Source organism: Leptodactylus fuscus, chromosome 1 (assembly GCF_031893055.1).
Source record: "Leptodactylus fuscus isolate aLepFus1 chromosome 1, aLepFus1.hap2, whole genome shotgun sequence".
NCBI classification, from domain to species: Eukaryota; Metazoa; Chordata; class Amphibia; order Anura; family Leptodactylidae; genus Leptodactylus; species Leptodactylus fuscus.
The window spans coordinates 285,284,985-285,305,362 of NC_134265.1; the positions used below are offsets into that span (position 1 = coordinate 285,284,985).

The following is a 20,378-nucleotide window of genomic DNA, read 5'->3' on the forward strand; positions in this document are numbered from 1 at the left end:
ACCAAGGTAGCCAGAAGAGCATCTCTGAACGCACAGTACGTCGAACTTTGAGGCAGATGGGCTACAGCAGCAGAAGACCACACCGGGTGCCACTCCTTTCAGCTAAGAACAGGAAACTGAGGCTACAATTTGCACAAGCTCATCGAAATTGGACAATTGAAGATTGGAAAAACGTTGCCTGGTCTGATGAGTCTCGATTTCTGCTGCGACATTTGGATGGTAGGGTCAGAATTTGGCGTCAACAACATGAAAGCATGGATCCATCCTGCCTTGTATCAACGGTTCAGGCTGGTGGTGGTGGTGTCATGGTGTGGGGAATATTTTCTTGGCACTCTTTGGGCCCCTTGGTACCAATTGAGCATCGTTGCAACGCCAAAGCCTACCTGAGTATTGTTGCTGACCATGTCCATCCCTTTATGACCACAATGTACCCAACATCTGATGGCTACTTTAAGCAGGATAATGCGCCATGTCATAAAGCTGGAATCATCTCAGACTGGTTTCTTGAACATGACAATGAGTTCACTGTACTCCAATGGCCTCCACAGTCACCAGATCTCAATCCAATAGAGCATCTTTGGGATGTGGTGGAACGGGAGATTTGCATCATGGATGTGCAGCCGACAAATCTGCGGCAACTGTGTGATGCCATCATGTCAATATGGACCAAAATCTCTGAGGAATGCTTCCAGCACCTTGTTGAATCTATGCCACGAAGATTTGAGGCAGTTCTGAAGGCAAAAGGGGGTCCAACCCGTTACTAGCATGGTGTACCTAATAAAGTGGCCGGTGAGTGTATATGCTCTTCATGTGTTGCATTGTTTCCTGGGGTGAATAAAAGTATATGATGGAATGCTATACATATTTTTCCTCCTCCTTTGATTTTTTTGATAAAACTGTGTATATCTTTAAAACTCATATTATACAGATATATTTGTATATTTCTTTTTGAAAATCATAAATCAGGAAAACATGTTCAAAAAGAAAGGCTTTCGTATAATCCTCTTCCTGTTTAATAATGTAACATAGACTGTCAATATGGCTTTATGGAGGCCGGGATCTGTCTCTATTGAGCCTGGAGCTGCAGAATCTCTACATTCCTGCCACTAGCCCTCTCATACTGAATGCAGCCATTCCTGTTCTTACTGCAGTCCTCAGTAAAGGGTCCATGAGCTGTCTATAGGCTGCTGTCTGTTCTGTACGTGGTCAGTCCATAATCCTACAGCCACTGGCTCACTACAGATACATTGTTACACTATACCCTATGTAAGTTCCATGTACAATATTGCACATTTATAGGAATATTGCTATAAAACTAATATTTTGTGCATAACAGAGTACATAATACATATCCCATATATGTTACTGCCCAGACCCAATATATAATGGCCTTTTTCCTGATTTCCTATGAGATATAATCTATACTAGCGTAAGATATGACCGTGTAGATCACATGCATCAGACTCTGTTTCCATGGCAATTGTTTCTGGGAGGAAAAAAAAAAAAATCTCCATCTGCAGTTTCTGTGGAAACAATTCCCCGCTGAGACAGGTGCCTTAGAGGGAGATGAGGTGAATGGCGATGAGAATGGCGACGCGTCTGCTGAGGAGCGTGAGCGCGATTGGATGTCACTAAGGCAGCCCTGGCATCCGATTAGGTGCATTCTCAGGGAGGCCGAGCAGTCGGCTGCAGAGCACTGAATATGTAATGTTCTCCTTCAATGAAAGGAAAGTTTGTGTGTCCTCATTTTTAGATCAACCCGACCACAGACCGTTCCATATGAGCTCTCCAGAAGACAGTCCTCTGTACTCTGGATATTGCTTTATAGTGCTTACTTTGTAGCGAACGGTAAATATGGCTCCATTTTCTGCATATTGGTACAATACTAAGACCAGCTGCTATGCTCTGATGATATACTGTATATATATATGATGTATGTGTATTGTGCATGCCATGTAGTTGTGCATTTGTATAGATGTAAATGCATTTGCTTCTGCTTATGTTTTTTGTTGTGTGGTATTTATTCAGATCACATATCTATAGTTGACTGTGATTTATTGAATGATTCTTCTTATATTCTGAGCTTCGCTTCCTTCTGAAGTTTTATCTCCAAGTCATTTAAGAATAACATTAGACAATATTTTTGTCCACTTGTTTTACACAATAAAAGAGAGAACCCTGCAGTATTTTTATATGACTGCCATTCATTCCCCAAGTGTAATATTTCTTATTTCTGTTGCATATTGGATACAACAAATGCCTAATGTGAATTAAACCAAAAACATCCTTTCAGTATAGTATAACACAACCATACAGGCAACATGACACTTACTTTTTGGAAATTCAGGTTTTACAATATTCTATGTTGGCCAAGTGCAGCTTCTTTACAGGAAGATGTAGAAAGGAGTGTTCAAGGCTGTCTCTTAACTTAATAAATGCCTTTTAAATGTTGACACTTTAGTTTAGTATATCTGGAACCTTCCAGGCTTTTTGCCATCTGCATTGACATGCTATCCTCTCTGTATAATACTATTGGTGCACTATGTAATGCTGTGATATTATTACCAGACTGTCTGTTGTACATTCATTAAATTAAATCTGTCATAAAAAACTAATTTTATCAACTGAATGTCTACTGTACAAAAGTTGTTCTGATCTGGAAATCCTTATTCAATTTATTTGCTGATGTGGCATTGTACTTCCATTTCTCTAACTCACATGCTGCTATTACACTATTTAGACACTAGCATTGGCATTCTATTTCCTCTGGTCCATCTGAAAAGCAAAACAATGGACAGCTTGATAGACCCCATTGACTATAATGGGATCCATGATAAAGTCGTGCATGCAATTTTAGGTGAACATTGTGACGTCTATAGAGACTCCAATGCCAATGTCACTGTAGCCTAATATTCTTGGTTCCCAACTCCACTATCAATTCACAAAAGGTGAAATCCTCAATTTTTTGATGGAGCTTTCAGTTTGTGGACTGTTTTAAATGTCCTTAAAGGGATTCTACCATTAAAACTTTTTTTGTGTGGATAAGACGTCGTAATAGCCTTTAGAAAGACTTTTCGTCTCTTACCTTTAGACGTGGTCTCCGCCGCGCCATTCCTCAGAAATACCATTTTTACCGGTATGCAAATTAGTTCTCTCGCAGCGATGGGGGCGGGCCCCAGCGCTCAAACAACGATGAGGGCGTCCCCACTGCTGCCAGAGAAGTGTCTCCGAGCGCCGCCTCCTTTTTCATCCGCCACGTCATGTTCAATGTCTTCTTCCGGCGCAGGCTTGTAACCTAGCAGAGCAGAGCAGACTGCGCAGGCGTACAGGCCACGGGAAAATGGCTGCTAACAATACTATGCAAGCGCCCATTTTCCCGTGACCTGCACAGTCTGCTCTGCTCTGCTAGAAGTTACGTGCCTGCGCTGGAAGACATTGAAGATGAAACGGCGGATGAAAAAGGAGGCGGCGCTTGGAGACACTTCTCTGGCAGCCGTGGGGATGCCCTCATCGCTGTTTGAGCGCTGGGGCCCACCCCCATCGCTGCGGGAGAACTCATTTGCATACCGGTAAAAAACGGTATTTCTAAGTAATGGCGTGGCGGAGACCACGTCTAAAGGTAAGAGACGAATAGCCTTTCTAAAGACTATTCCAACATCTTATCCACACAAAAGAAAGTTTTAATGGTTGAATCCCTTTAAAAGAAAATGACATTATTTCTTGAAGTTAAGAGAATTGTCCAGCCATTATTTTTTAGCTAAAGACAGAATATAAAAAAGATGCCAAATTCACCATACCAATCCTCCACTGTTCCCGCTCTGACGCTGTACGATCTCCTGCTGGTCCCTATGCTTCCTGCTTAAGTGGTGACCACTGCAGTGTATTTGTGGCTGAATCGGGTTACTGCTGCAGTCAGTGATTGGATGATGTGATCACATTGTCATATCAGGACATCATTGGTGGAACAAAGACCAGTGAATCACTTGGCAGCATTGGAACAGGAGCAGCTGAGGATCTTGGCTAGTAGGAGTTGGTAGATCTATCTATTCTTTGTAATTATGTTTTGCAACATGATAGCTCCAGTCCACTGTTGCATCCAATTCAATGAATTCCTTTTTGGACTGCAATAGCTTAACTGTCTCATGCAGTGGATTTTTTGCCGCTTTCCACATAAAAACATCTACTGTACATGAATATGGCCTAGCTTTATCTCCTAAAAGGGAACAGGATCAATATAGCATAACGCAGGGAAAACAACTTGTTGCTGTAGAGTTTTAATAACAGTATTTTACTATTTTTACACACTAAACATTCATTGAACTTATGCCCCCAACATATGGAATTATTTGCCATACAGTTACACACATCACCTATTGACTACTATGCGAAAATAAAGTATGTCTGTTCAGTGCAGGACCCACATGTATTGAAAGTGAAGCCAACCATGCTTTTCAAAAAAGAGAAATAAAAGACATACATCGTATTATAGTTTGGTACAAGTGGCCCCACACATCATTTTTTTTTTAATGTAGATTGTGAGCCCCACATAGAGCTCACAATGTACTTTTTTTTTCCTATCAGTATGTCTTTTTGGAATATGGGATGGAAATCCATGCATACATGGGGAGAACATACAAACTCCTTGCAGATGTTTTTTTTACCCTTGGTGGCATTTGAGCACCAGGACTCCAGCACTGCAAGGCTGCAGTGCTGACCACTGAGCCACCGTGTGGCCCCCCCTAGTGGCCCCACACATATGAACGCAGTCTTATCCTAAAGAGGACATTTCACCACTTCCACTAACTTCAGATCATATCATCTGGTAATAGCTGCTGTTCCACTAATTGTAGCACATTTGGAATTTTTTCTCTAGCCCCCACCATTCCCGAGCAATCAATGCTGTTATTTTTGGTGCATGATGTGCTGTTTAGGCTCTGTACTGTTAGGAGGGCGATGTCAGGCGGAAGCAGACAAGTGTGATTCTGACACTGGCTGGCTCTGCTTGGAGCTCTGAATCGCCCCCTGCCTGACACTGCCCATCTGGCATTACAGAGGCTAAAGAACACATCGGGCACCAAAACTAACTGCGCTTGTTGCTTGGGAATGGTGGGGGCTAGAGAAAAAGTTCCATCTGCGCTGTAATCAATGGAAGAGGACCTATTAACAAATGTTAAGCACTTGAATTGGTAAAGGTGGTGAAAGATCCTCTTAAGTCAGTCCATGCCATAACTAAACATAATACAAGGCAGAGATACAGATATAATTAACGAAAAGGATCTAAAGGCCCATAATGTTTTACTGTAAGTAAAGTGATGGCAAATATGCAGGTAAAATGAAGCAAATGGAAAATTCCAGCCACTCAAAGCAACGTGATGTTACTAATCTTCTTCTTTGATGAAGCAGCTTTGTGTAGCCTGCAGCTGGGAAGCTTTGATAGATACTCATCATTATTATTCTCCCTGATGTCACTATTTGCAGGCAGGAGGTGGTGAAGCACATTGCTGCGCATCACATAATATGAGTGTGTGTGTATGTGTGTGTGTGTGTGTGAAACCCTGAGGCAGCAGGGAGGTCACATCTGACAGATGCAGAGGATGCAGGCTGTATGCAGGGCATGGCATAGAGAAAGTGAGCAGTAACCATACTGCAGTCTTCTATCCACTAGCACATATAGAGACCACATCTAAACCAACTCTTTCTTTCTCCTGGTGCAGCCACTGGATCCTTGTGTCTCATAAATGTGAGTAATGATGACTATTCTATAATCCTTCTATTGTAGTTCATCATACCAATGTAAATTTTTTGCTGTAATGTACAGACTTATGGCAATTATACAGTTAAAAGAATAATGTATTTGCACGCTGTGGAAGTAGAAATGCAAGGAATGAGCCTATGGCCAACTGTGTCTATTGTAATGGATATGATATATGAGGAAAATTATCTATGACTGGGGGTTTGTAGGTGCTGTAGCTTGCTGTTTGCATGTCCAATCCCTGAAGATGCAAGTGACCACTGTCCTTCCATGTGCGTTCCCTTCAATGAGTAAGTCTAGTCAAGGTGGATTGAGCATGCCTGTATGACCTTGTAGCTAGTGGATGCCATTGCTCTTGGCTTTTTACTGCAGTTTATATGGTTTGTTTAGCTTTGAAGTCTAGACTGCTTGGTTTGCCTTGTGTAACCTTCAGGTTTTGCTATAATGCAGATGACCTTTTTTCACCAGGCATCTCAAAGTTTCAATTTATTAATGTAATGTACTGCATGTAATATAAAGTTTGCTATTTAGCTCGGAGTCATACATTTCTAGATAGCTCATTTCAGAGAGAGTCTCATGTACAATGGATATTAACAGGATTTCTCTGTTCATGCCACATTCTTGTTCCATGTAAAAAAAAAAAAAAAAAAAAAAAAAAAGCCTGAAGAATGTACGGCTCAGCTTTTCAGCCAGTGGTATAGACTTTGTATGGAGCACAGGGCGCATGCTCAACCACCATTGAATAAAACTTCCCTCTTGAGGCTGATAGGGAACCTGGGTATGGTGTCAATTGATATGGGTCCGAGTGGTATACCAGATAGGTGCTAAAGCTTCTGGGTGGAATACCTCCATAGGGTAGGGTCACACATGGTGCAGAATATCCTGTATAGAAATGGCTGTCCACAATCTTGTGCTTTTTACTGTGACCAACCTACAGCTTTCTCTACGTTCACCCCACAGCTTTTCATTGAGTAAAATTTGCAACAATAATTGACATGTAATATTTACTGATAAAACCCATTTAATGTTCATGTGTATAAATAATATATATCATCGTCAATGCTTTTATTGATCTGTTTATTTTATGTGTACATTACTGCAGTGCTGTGCTATTACATTTCACCTCTGGGTGGCTTGTAAATCTACCTATGTTGTCATAGCTTTGCCAGATCCAAAGGGAATATTATATTCTGTAAACACATAAGTACATGAGTAAGTTTTCCTAGCATTACACTGTAAATTTATATTCTGTCACATAATAATGTGCTGTATGTGTATATGTGTGGTCGGTAAAAGAAAATGTTTAAAGGGGCTCCGCTCTATCATTGGGAAAAGTCATTTTTAGATAAGCACATCCTTGCATAGCCTACCAACCTACCTTTTGTATGTAAATTGCCTTAGTAGATTTGAAATAAGTCCCTTTTTTTTTTCATATGTTAATGAGCTTCCACCGTGCACCGTGAAGTGTCTGTGATCACAGTCTGCTCTATGTGTATGTACAGCAGAGATGCGTCATCACTACAGCAGCTTCTGCTGTACAGTACATACACATAGAGCAGACAGCGCACAGTGAGACTTCCGGTGCACGGTGGGAGCTCATTAACATATGAATAAAAACGGACTTATTCCAAATCTACTGAGGCGATTTACATACAAAAAGGTAGGTTGGTAAGGATGGAAGGATGTGCTTATCTAAAAATGACTTTTCCCAATGATAGAGCCCCTTTAAAGAGGACCTTTCACCTCCTGGGGCACATGCAGTTTTATATACACAGTCAGTCAGGAACGCCCTTCCTCACAGTAGCGCCTATTGGGCTGTACTGTGAGAGCGGCGAGGAGCACCTCTGTCATCGCTGGGCGATAAGCAACTTACTCACTCACAGTACAGCGCAATAGATGCTGCTGTGAGGAAGGGAGTTCCTGACTGTCAGAAACGCCCTTCTGACAGTGAAGAGCTACGTTAATGGCAGCAATAGCTCTTTACCGGGCACAGAACGTGAAAGCCGAATTCAACACTTTGTCGGTTTTCTAGCAGTGTATTAAACCGCATGTGCCCCAGGAGGTGAAAGGTCCTCTTTAAAGGAGGCAATAGATAGTAACTTATACCAACAAAACTGACTGTGTGACCCCATACAATTCCTTGGTTCATAGTGACACAGAGGTTGTGATCAGAAAACCAATTGAATAATGGGTTTACAATTCAGGAGTAAATGTGGTCAATGTGCCTGTATTAGTCGCCTTGTTGGGCCGCTGTTTGCGGTTGTATTACATGTATATGAATGAGGTCCTTAGCTGAATCCATACATGTAGATATTACTGTAGTTTGCATGCAATGAATTTCTATTGATACTCTGTGGCTTTTACTGGACTCTTGCATGGATCGTGCGATGAGCTGCACTGCTGGTCATTGCTCTAGTGTGTCTTGGCCTCTGACGGGGTTAAGTTTCTCTGCTGTGCTAGCATTCTATTCAGGTTGAGGGCGGTTCAGGTTCTGCTATCCAATTGGCCTTCTGAATACTCCTGCTTCTGGCTATTTAAAGGGGCTCTATCATTGGGAAAAGCCATTTTTAACTAATCACATCCTTGCATAGCCTTTAAAAAGGCTATTCCACACTTACCTTTAGTATGTAAATTGCCTCAGTGGTTTTTGAATAAGTCCGTTTTTATTAATATGCTAATTAGACTGGGTGCACGATACATCATGCACCCTCTTTGCTATGGTTTCCTATGGGTGTATACAGAACAGGCTGCTGCTGCTGCTGATGACTCAGCTTCCTGTTTGCACACACATAGGTGATAATAGCAGAGATGAGTGCTGCTGGGAAATTCCTGTGCTGGCTGGAAGCTAATTAGCATATGAATAAAAATGGACTTCTTCAAAAACCAATGAGGCAATTTACATACTAAAGGTAGGTGTGGAATAGCATTTCTAAAGGCTATGCAAGGATGTGATTTGTTAAAAAAGACACTTCCCAATGATAGAGCCCCTTTAAACTCCGCTTTGCATGCTGTGTTGTTTCCTGTGTTCCAAATATAGTCTGTCTGCCTGAAACTGCTTATTCATCTTTTAATGCACATCAATAAAATTTAACATTTTAAAGTTACTACCTAGGCCATTTTCATGTAAATTGGATGCTTATTCATCTGTGTCTGAGTCCTGGCCCATTCAGCCTTCCTTGCTGCCTATTCATATGATCTGGAAATTAGCTAAATATTGATCCAAGCAGGGGCCACACGGTGGCTCAGTGGTTAGCACTGCAGCCTTGCAGCGCTGGAGTCCTGGTGTTCAAATCCCACCAAGGGCATAAAACCATCTGCAAGGAGTTTGTATGTTCTCCCTGTGTTTGCATGGATTTCCATCCCATATTCCAAAAAAGACATACTGATATGGAAACATGTACATTGTGAGCTCTATGTGGGGCTCATAATCTACATTTAAAAAATAAATAAATAAAAAAAAAAAAATATTGATCCAAGCATAGTTTTTCCGGGTGCTGTGAACCCTAGCCTTTTACTGCTTGGATGTTTGGACCTTTTGTAGGGTTTTTTTGTGTGTTATACTAAGTTCTGTTTATCCTATCCCTTTGCATAGTGTCAGTATTTCTGTGTTTCACATTTATATTCTGCTCTATACTTTGTGTTCCCTTCTATTCACTGTCAGTCCAGTCAGACACCTGTGGGGGACTTTCTCTGTATCTTACCTCTCCTTCATAAATGTGAAACAAGTCAGGTTTTCTGTTTCACTTGTAGGTGAGTTATCTCTCTGGCTGTGTTCGCGCCCACTCAGGTTAGTTGGGCCACAGCTACTTCTAGTGTGCAAGGCAGGGTATAGGTGTATCACACACTAGATATTCCAAACTGCTCATACTCTTGTTTTTGTTTTTATTTTGTGTTTTCCCTTACACTTTACTGAGAGGTTATCAGTCAGGGGCCAGTCCATGGTCAGAGATTCCCAGACCATAACACTGTTATATTCAACTAGACTCTGGAGATCTTAAGGAACTTGTCCCAAAAGGACATTTGTTCATTTTCCGCGTATTATGTTGGATATATGGATATCCTAGACAAAGGTTCCTTGATGGTACCATCTTCTGTCATCCAAAATCGATAACTGTTGCAAAGAGCAGACATGGAAGACTCGGCATTAGGGTAAGTTCACACAGGGTTTTTTAGTACGGAACCTGAGGCAGAAGCACTGTACCGGCATCCAGTCGCGCACTCTGCTCCGAATTAGGCCCAATGAATGGGCCTAGTTGCGAGGAGGGAGTGTCTTCAGGCCGAATTGCAAGGCGAATGAGAATCTTCTTTCTTTTTTCGGGAGCTGGAACAAACGGGTCCTGGAAAAAAGACCGGACCGGCTCTCATTGATTTCAATGTGAGCCGTCTTTTAGGTAAGGATTTTGAGGCCGTATCCACCAAAAAACCCTGTGTGAACTTACCCTCAATGTGTATTATATCATCACTCATTCATTTACTCATTCTTTGGCTTTCCCATCTGATTCTTTGGGTTGGAATTGTGACCATTTGTTAATCTGATACCTCAACTTTTTATGTAATTTTATTTTGTGGTATTTTTGGTAAAGAAAAGCAATCCTGTGAGTCTTTTCTTCAGTTCTTCCTGGACTATCGAGCGCAGCCATTCACTTTCTTTGTGATAATAATGTAATAAAATAATTCCAGACAAGACAACGCCAGAATCTGTTCATCCTCTTTATTTTCAGAGACATAAGCAGCAGTAAGTAATATATTACTTGTATTTTATCACATTAAATAACGTAGGTTGTGGTTCTTCAGTCAGACCTAGAGGAGTCAAAACTCCCGATTGTAGATCAGAGTGATCGCTCCGCCATCTGTAATCAGTAATAATCATCACTGTTCTTATCTGAGGGAAGACCCATAACCCAGTGAACCAGAGGAAGGCAAAGAAAACCCCCAGAGAACTCTGGGCCAATTGTGTCTCATGGGGGAAAAATAATTCCTTCCTGACCCCAAATGTGGCGATCGGATGTTTCCCTGGATCACATCTATCCAGCTGCATATTATTGTATTCCTGTATGTAAACTCAGAAGAGATAATAATCTGATTATTTCATATATATAATAATGTTACGTTATTACAATAAGAGAACGTCCTGTCCACAAGAGCTTACAAGTCAATGCAGGGAATCTTGTCTTTACCCCTTATTGACCACAACATGAGGCTCCTGTATAGTAAATGGTGCAGACATTATAAAAATCAAATAAATAAACTAAAATAATTTGCCAAAATTAGATAAGTAATTTCTGTATTTTGGATTCTGCTTGTCACAGAAATTTGCAAAACATTTCTGGTCATAGGTGTATATTAAATGGTGCAGAAAAAATATTGTTGTAAAAGTGCTGCATACATGTGGTTGATGGTTGTCATATTTTATCTTTTTTATTTGGCCGCCTGTGGCTGAAATCATGGCGGACGTGTGCCTCATGCAGGAAGCTCGTGCCATGTTCTCGAGACCACAACCGATAGGTCAAGTAATGGTATTTCAGAGGTGGCATACATTGTAGGAAGATTCCTTAAAGGAAGAGTTGGTAACAACCACACTATATTAAGTTAAACTGCTCCACCCCTATACGCCAAGAAATGGTATATTCTGGGTGAATGCCAATATATAGAACTGCTTCCAAATTTACCATCAACCATGTGCCATTTTGGGGAATGCAGCGCATGTCAGAGGAAATTGCACCACCTTTTACTGACACAAAACATAAGCAAAATGACAAATTTCACCAGTAAATGTCCCTATAGAATTACGCTGACTGGCAAATGTTTGTAAAAATGTTTTTTTTTTTTGTACATTTAATTACAATGTTAAAAATCTGATAAATAATTTATAATGAAAAATAAGTTTTGGGTAATGCAGAATGCATACATTTGGAAAAAATGTGGTCATTTAAGAGTAAAGACCTGAAATAACCCGCTCCTAAGAGATTACAACCTACGCAGTGGAGCATACAGCAAACTTCCTTTACTATGGTGGCCAATAGTCCAGAACGTCTTATAGAATTAGACTTGTTTATAGGTCCATACTCTAAAGTTTATTGGGATGTAATGAGGCGTGAACCACATGTGTAGGCACAGAAAACTACTGAAAAATAATAAAAAGAAATGATATATATATAGCAAAAGATCAAATGTCATGGCTTTATACTTATAGTCCAGAATATCTGATAATCTGGACTCTATTGGGTCCTGGTAATGCTGGTGAAAGGAAGTTTACTGCAAGTAGATCCAGACAGGTAAAACGTCCACTGTATTAAGATATTCTGGGCCTGGGGTATAGGTTACATTGAGGGAGATTTGCCAATAATGGCTACATATTTGAGTTGCCAAAATGACACACATTTTGGCAATTTATGTATTTGAAGGCTGATTATATCTAAGCCAGTATGCTAAGTATAGTAGTCAAATTCCTCCTCCATAGGACATCTAATGGCTGACATACTGTACATTTACATCTCTATTTTGCACATAAAAATGGCCTGTCTTTACTAAACGTGCCATACTTTGATTACTTTTCCCCAAAAAAATTCAAAAGTAATACATTTGGAACATTTTACACATTTCAGTGTTTTGTGATGCATTGTACACTTCATAAAATCTCCCCCATTGTATTATGAGATTTCCTCTAGGCCACAAGAGCTTACAGAGAATTTTGTCTTTACCCCTTATTGACCAAAAAATGAGGCTCCTGCACTGTAAATGGTGCAGCCAATATATTGCAGTAAAGGTGTTGCATACAAATGTGTTATATTAGCATCATGTATGGACGTCACGTTTTCTCCTTTTTTCATTTGGCCGACTGTTGTTGTGGCTGAAATCATGGCGGACGTGTGCCTCATGTAGGAAGCTCGTGCCACGTTCTCTAGACCACAATTTATAGGTCGGGTAATGGCAGCTCAGAGCTGATGTATTCTGTAGGATTTGTTACAGGCAGGGTTGTTTTAACACCATGGGGGCCCAGTGCAAAAGGTTTCATAAGTGGACCCTCCATCACCACCACTTAGAAATACGCAGGACTGTCCTACTGTCTCAAGTGGGGCCCCCACTACCATAGGGCCCGGCGCAAGTGCACCATTGGCCGTATGGTTAAACCAGCCCTGGTTACAGTAAGAATTGTTAACAACCACCTTGTTTTGCACTCCTATTCCCCCTATAAGTCACTGTTGATAGTATCTGAAAAGCGCTACAGAATATGATGGCGCTACATAAATAAGCAAAATAAATAATATATTCTGGCTGAAGGCCAATATATACAGCTGCTGCCACAACTACTACCGTCCATGCATCATTGCTGGGATTATAGGGCAAGAGGAAATTTGCATAATCTTTACTGACACAAAATGTAAGCAAAATACAGATTTCAGAAGTAAATGTTTTCATATGGATTATAGATTATATGACTGATATTTTATCCAATTTTCTAAAAATAATTGAGAAATTATTTTTTTTCTAATCAATACAATTTACTGTAAAAATTACAGATATAAGTTTTTGGATTTTGCTCTCCGCAGAAATTTGGACAATATTTCTGGTCATGTTGGGGTAAAGATTTAGAAGAACCTGCTCCTATACAGTCTATACAGTAACGTTACAATGACATCTATAGTCATGCCACCATATTCCATACTTACCACCAATGCGTATTACTTTATATATTACTTACGCTGACTGGTTTTGCAGGACAGTCACTCGAATATCGGGCCTGTTGTCAGCTAGCTCACTCTGTACATTACACTATCTTCTGTCTGCAGTGAGAAGCCGTTACAACTGTTATACCAGCACCTGCTAAGTCTCCTGCTGACCTGTAGATATATGTACCAGTGTAAATGGAGGTCCCCACACCTGCAATATAGCGCCCCTTATTGGAATCAGCCTTTCTGTACACCTAGGAGGGTGGATTTCATGTTACATGGCAGAGGTATGGTAAAGAAGACCGCATTACTTTTTCCAGTTGGATGCTGCAGCCTTTTCTTCTTCCAGTTGTCTTTATCTGACTGAGAGCACAGGAGGCTGGGATATTACTGTTCCATTCCTCATTGTGATGTCACATGCAGCAAGGATACCTTTTTTTTTTTTTTTTTTTACAAATGGGTGTGGCCCAAAGTTGCTGTAATACAATATGATGTCATGAAGAGTTCTGCTGCCAGGGGCCACACACCCATTTTCAGTAATCATAAATAAAATGAACCTATTAATACAAAAATAAAACACCAAGAGGTCTTGTATAAGCATGTGAATATAGTGAATGAATGAAGGAATGAAAAAAAAAATTATATATAAAATTTATTTAAACAAAACACATTTTCAGAAGAATGCAGTCAGTGAATGATTTTGGAGATATCCACTCGCCAGTTCTCCTTATGGTAATTTGGGAAAAATTCACACTGCTGAAAATGAAGAGGAATTCCTCTTCTTTTCCACCTACCCGAGATGGGATTGCGATTTAGGGCATCAGCATTCCATTATGGCTTTCCTCTGCTGATTAGGCCCAGAGTAATGGAAATTCATTCATGCTGCATCTGACTCTGTATGTAGTCTCTGTTGGTAACCTCCACTAGAAGCATTGCTTTAGGAGAAAATATCTCCATCCGATTGGTTCCAAATGGAATATGTGTGACAATGCAAGGAACCATGTAAGCTCTACACATCACTGTACAGACCACATGCACAAGGATCTATCATGTGGACTACCCCTATGCAGTTTATAGTAGCTCAGAGCTCCTAATATTCTGCCTCTCTTTGTTATTTTAATAAGACAGGATGGAAGTAACAGAACACAAGAACCGTGCACTATTTCCTTCTATGTCAGGGAAATAGGAGAGCAATGCTTTTAACATCTTCAATTTGAAGGGGATTTGAATTTTGCTTGAATATTTCCATATGCTAATTCTGAGATACATTCTGGAATTGCAGCTATTCAGTATGGGTTATATTCTTACCTACAGTGTGTGATAATTGGGCCTACTTAATAGAAAATGTTGTGAAATGACATGGACCTTACACATAATATTTGTAACTAAAGCTGCCCATACAATAGGGATTTCAAATAGCTTTTTCTGGAAGACTTGTCATTCATGGTTGGTCTGTGAAGGATGTCATTTTGGATAATAATGCAATTTGGACAAAACGGCCACTGGTTTTCTGCTGTTATCTCTCCGGGCTTCCATTGATGGGACTTTTGTTTGATTTATTGTTTATTGCAAGAATTAGTTTTTAACTATAATTGACAACAACTGAAAAATACAGTACGATATATGTACATTTCACCAGATATCCGCCATTGGTCAGCACCGGTCACTCTTGTTTATGATGTGTGAATGGTGAGAAGGTAATGGTCTAAGTCATCCTTCTCAGACATGTAAAATCTCTAGGGTATGACACGCTTGTTAGTTTGGACTAGCATTGTTTTTATGGAAGATTTACGAGACATTGCATAAACATTTTCCAAGTGGTTTGAATATCATTATTACTCGTGTCCACAAGAGGGCTGTAGGTGCAAATAGATCAAGTAACAGATGTCCAACCTTCAATTATAAAGGAGCCTTAAAAGTCACAGGAAGTTATTTTCAAGCATATAAGGAAATGCAGAAAGGCTGTCACATAATGTTTTATTGTTTATTAATTACTTTTTTTTTGAGCAGCAACTTATTCATACAGGTGTAGACATGTTGTTATACATAGAAAATACAAAGAAGAGGGAGAAACCTTAAACACCCAGCTTACAATATCATTTTGTATGAACAATTACTGATAACAATATAATGTGACACCCAGACATGACATGTGGTGATAGGTAGCAGCTAGATTCAAAAAGGATTTTTGAAGAGTCTGTGAAAGCCAGTAGTTCTTAAAGGGAACCGGTCACCATGAAAATGCAGTGTAATCCAAGTATCATGTTATAGAGCAGGAGGAGCTGAGCAGATTGATAAACAGTTTTATTCGGAAAGATTCAGTATAAACTGTCATTTATGTCTCTATTCTTTCTAGTCCAGTGGGTGACCCTAATAATGATTGACCGCTTTCTCTGTATGCAAAATTACTATTTAGACCGCCCAATGGACTCCAGTACTCATTCTAAGCATTGAAAGAACAAAGTAAAAAATAACAGATTATGCTGAAACTTCCCACAAAGCTATATATCTATTTGCTCAGATACTCCTGCTCTATGACATGCTGCCTGTAGATTACGTTGCATTTTCATGGTGACAGGTTCCCTTTAAGAGCTGTAATGATCTTATTCCTGCAATACTATGTGAAGGAACCAACCAGACTGCACAATTTTACCCCTTTCCTATTGGGGAAACCTTCAGTGTCTTCAGCCAAGAATGCAGTATAGCAGGACTAAAGCAAATGAGAAGTCAGACATCTTGCTTATTTAATTTATCAAAGGCCAGACCCTGACTAGCAACAGGGAGTGAACGGCAAATTAACTGTAAGTGTAAGTTCACACGGGTTTTTTGGTCCGGAACCTGAGGCAGAGGCTGCCTCAGATTCCATACCAAAAAACGGGTAGCCGCCACTGAATGCCGGTGCACTGCAGTGGCATCCAGTCTCGCACTCCGCTCCGGATTAGGCCCAATGAATGGGCCTAGTCGGGAAGAGGGAGTGTCTTCAGGCCGAATCGCGAGGTGAAATGGCCTGAAGAATGAGCATCTCTCTTCTTTTTCAGGGAGCTGTAACAAATCGGCTCCCGGAAAAAAAAACTGACCGGCTCCCATTGATTTAAAAAAATAATAATAATTTGTGTGAACTTGGCCTTAGGCTAAAAGAGGAAAGCCCCGTCCAGAAGGTGATGAGCACACAGGTGCACAGCTGGTTACCAGGCAGATGTCTGATTATTATGCTGCGGCTATAACCAGCTGCACCTGTCTGCACCGATCACATGACCACGGACTGATTTTTATTCACTGAAAGTAAACAGAATTTATTACACTAAGCAGAGGTCTAGAAAATCATGTGGAATGGATACAGAAAGTACAATGGATCATTATGTAACTTTTCATTGTACAAACAATAGTATTTGTCTCTCAATATTGGTCTGAAACTGGACAACCCCTTTAAGTGCATGATAATTTTCTTTTAAGATTTAATTCCGCCTCAGGAAAGAGAATCTTTCTTAATTACGGATAATAACGCTAGTGCATTTTATTTTACATGCATGTTACTGTGATAAAGTTAGAGCTTTCTAGATAGGCTTTTTGGGAAAACAGCGAGCAGATGGGTGTTTGTGCTGTATACCCTGAAGCTTTGTGTCTAGTCTGATCTGACTGCACTGCAATGCTAGGAACACTAGAGACTCAAATAAAACATATGCTGTGGGAAGCAGAGAATAAAGCAGCAGAGAAGTGGAATGAGCATCAAAAAAATTAGGTCACTGGGATTAAAGATAGTGCTAATGTTCATAACTTCTCAGAAACCAGATAAGCCAGAAAAGGAAATCGCGTATCTCTACATATTATTTCCATTTAGTGTTTGAAATGCAGCATCTACAATAAAACCCATCATAAACTCATGTTACAATGGCAAATTTAGTTGCCTCCATTGGTAGCTTCTCTGTAAACAATAATGGCAGAAATTCAGGTTTGGCTTGGACACCAGAGAATTCTCTAGTGGACCTAGGATCTCACTCAATGGTCCAGCTGACTTCGAACCCATTTGGTGCCAATCACTTGCCTCTAGGGTTATTTCACATATTATCTAGTAAACCCTATTGATGATAAGTCCTATGTGTACAATTACATTGCAGGAAACCAAATCTTCTGTATAAATGGAGGATGGGTCTTTCAAAAGAGAGATTCTTTTAGAACCTAATAAAGGATCTGTTTACAATATTCCTTGTGTGTATGTATAAAAAAAAAAAAAAAAGTGTACAGTGGCATACATCGCCCATAGGCTCCTATTTTGAAAGACAAAACAAAAAACATGCTAAACTATATATATATATATATATATATATATATATATATATAACTTTTTTGCAGGATAATTCTGTGCAGAACACTACAGTTTTTTTTTAATTTTTTTTAATTTTAAATATACAATGTATACCTGCTGTCAGTAAAGGGGGCCCTTTTACATCCTTCAGATTTACAGTCTTGTAGAAATATTTGGCTTATGATAGGTTCACACTAGCGTTTGGCTTTCCATTCTTTGGGTCCACTCGGGGACCTGAAAAACACAAAGCTAACCCACTTAAGAAGTGGTTATCCGTGGAAACCCATGGACCTCATAGAGTATAATGGGGTACGCCAAGTTTCTGCCCAAAATACCGTATTTTTCGGACTATAAGACGCACTGGACTATAAGACGCACCTAGGTTTTAGAGGAGGAAAATAGGGAAAAAAAATTTTGAAGCAAAAAATGGTAAATATTTAATATATGGGAGTTGTAGTTTTGCAACAGCTGCAAGGCCACATTCACAGGTGACCCTGTGTAGTGTCCCAGTACACTCCTTCTTGCAATTATAATAGTTATATGCTATGTAATGTCATGTCTCTCACAATGTACTAATACTGAGTATCACTATCTATCTGTATTTCCTGTGTGCATACATTGTGGTCATTGCCATGTACTATTCTGCTGCCACCTATGTTTCACTCTATGTAGGTGCATGTGATATAGGATCCCAATCACTTCATACACAGCACGAGCAGAACTTTTAGCAAGCTGTGGGTGGAGACTTTAGCCCCGCCTTCCTCTTAGAAGGGGAAAGGAAAGCAGAGCAGCCATGTTGTGGAGAGTGTAGTGTGTGAGGTAACAGCACCTGCTGCTACTCCAACTCCAGGCAGGATTTTCAGATTCCTCCTGCCATACCCTAGGAGCTACATGGTGAGTCTCACAGGCCATGTAAGATACAGAGTCTCCTAGGACCATTCACCAGTCCATACAGAGGGGATAACAGCCATACTGCTACTGTCTCCAAGGAGAGAACCTGACAGAAAGGAGCAGCCATAAAAGAGCCTTTCTGCATTCCTGGACCTAAAGAAGGCCTCCGCTCAAGTCCAGTGCTCCGTGATTACCAGGCCATGTGTATTAGGTCTGCGCCCGGCTATCGGATACCGCAGCCCAGTAACCGTGAGTAACTACATATACCCTATATTAGTCACCCGCCGGGAGCCAACCGGTGAAGATCCCTCTTCTGTAGCTATAACCTGGACTGTGTCTCCTCAATACTCTAAACTATCAAATCTGAGGAAAGTTGTGTCAGCGTCAGCCATTACCTGTCAGCTTACAAGGGAATCCTGCATCACATGCACCCGCTGTATTGTACATGAGACTGTATCACTGTGAGGTATGGCGGCACTATATCAGAGTCCTCAGTAAAGAAACTTTTGGTTAACAAAGGACTGTGTCTTTTGCTATCCTTCTTTTGAAAATTGACTTACTGTGTGTCCTATGAGAGGTGCCCACAGTCTGGACCACCACTACAGCTACCGTGACCATTACAACAGCTCAGCTATCAGAGGGACTACTACCCCCATTAGGTCCTACTATAACATCTGCATCCCTTGGGATACCACACCTGCAGCTGTACGGGGACGCATAGAGTGTTTTTTTTTTTTTTTTGCGGGGCCAGATGTACTTTTTAGTTATACCATTTTGGGGAATATCTATTGCTTAGATGACCTTGTATTGAAAAAAAACCCGGTGGTTTAGGATATATGATTTTCTACTTTTATATATATATTCTAGGGACAGGAGGTGATTTAGAACTTTTATTTATTTCATATTTTTATTATATATTTTTAAAGCTTTTTTTTAAATTTTTTACTATTTTATTCCCCCCCAGGGGCTTGAACCTGCGGTCACTTGATTGCAAGTCCCATAGACGGCAATACAACTGTATTGCCGTCTATGGGACATTCTGTATATTAGTATTGTCATAGACCCAGCCGTAATACTAATATAGCAGTGACAGGCCTGGGAGCCTCATTAGGCTCCCGGCTGTCACCCGAACAGGTCGGCTCCTGCGATATCGCCGCGCAGAGCCGGCCTGCAACTTCACAGGTACGGGGCCGGTCCCCAGAAGGGGAGAAGGGGCCACCGATACTGACCCGGCATCCGCTGTACTAGAGAGGCGGATGCCGGCAAGGGATAGATGCTGGCACTGGTGCCGGGGCCTGAGACATCGCTACGCTCCTCTACCCTGCATGAAGCCAGCGGCGGGGGGACGGAGGAGCGGAATAGCATCGCCCCTGCCGCTGCTGGCTTCATGCAGGGCAGAGGAGCGCAGCGATGTCTCAGGCCCCGGCGTCTATCCCTTGCCGGCATCCGCCTCTCTATTACGGCGGGTGCCAGGTGCCACATTCAGACTATAAGACGCACCCTTCTTTTCCCCCCAAATTTGGGGGGAAAAAAGTGCGTCTTATAGTCCGAAAAAATACGGTAGGTGGAAACTTGTGCAGAGAAAAGTCCTGCTTGGAGGACTTTTCTCTTTGCATTTTTAAGTGGGTTTGAGGATAGAAACCTCAAATGTATACAGGGCCCTAGTGTGACCCTAGACTTATGTCTAATGTTGAAAACATTGTGTGAAAAGATCCTATCCCCAGTCCAGCCCTGCAGAAACAGGAAGCCTTTATAAAGACTA

General features: G+C 40.8%; 1 protein-coding gene across 2 annotated transcripts in view; it reads left to right on the top strand.

Annotated features, from left to right (window-relative positions):
- The first annotated feature begins 1,764 nt into the window (after positions 1 to 1,764).
- The window catches only part of TRIM2 (tripartite motif containing 2), a 93,647-nt gene continuing 75,033 nt past the window's right edge, over positions 1,765 to 20,378 (top strand). Inside the window, exons 1-2 of one of the 2 annotated variants that reach the window (XM_075288298.1) lie at positions 1,765 to 1,848; positions 5,715 to 5,740. The gene's annotated coding sequence lies outside the window, so the exon portion shown is untranslated. Of the gene's footprint in view, positions 1,849 to 5,426; positions 5,741 to 20,378 lie in introns of those variants that run through there. The other variant, XM_075288288.1, reaches the window with a different exon arrangement.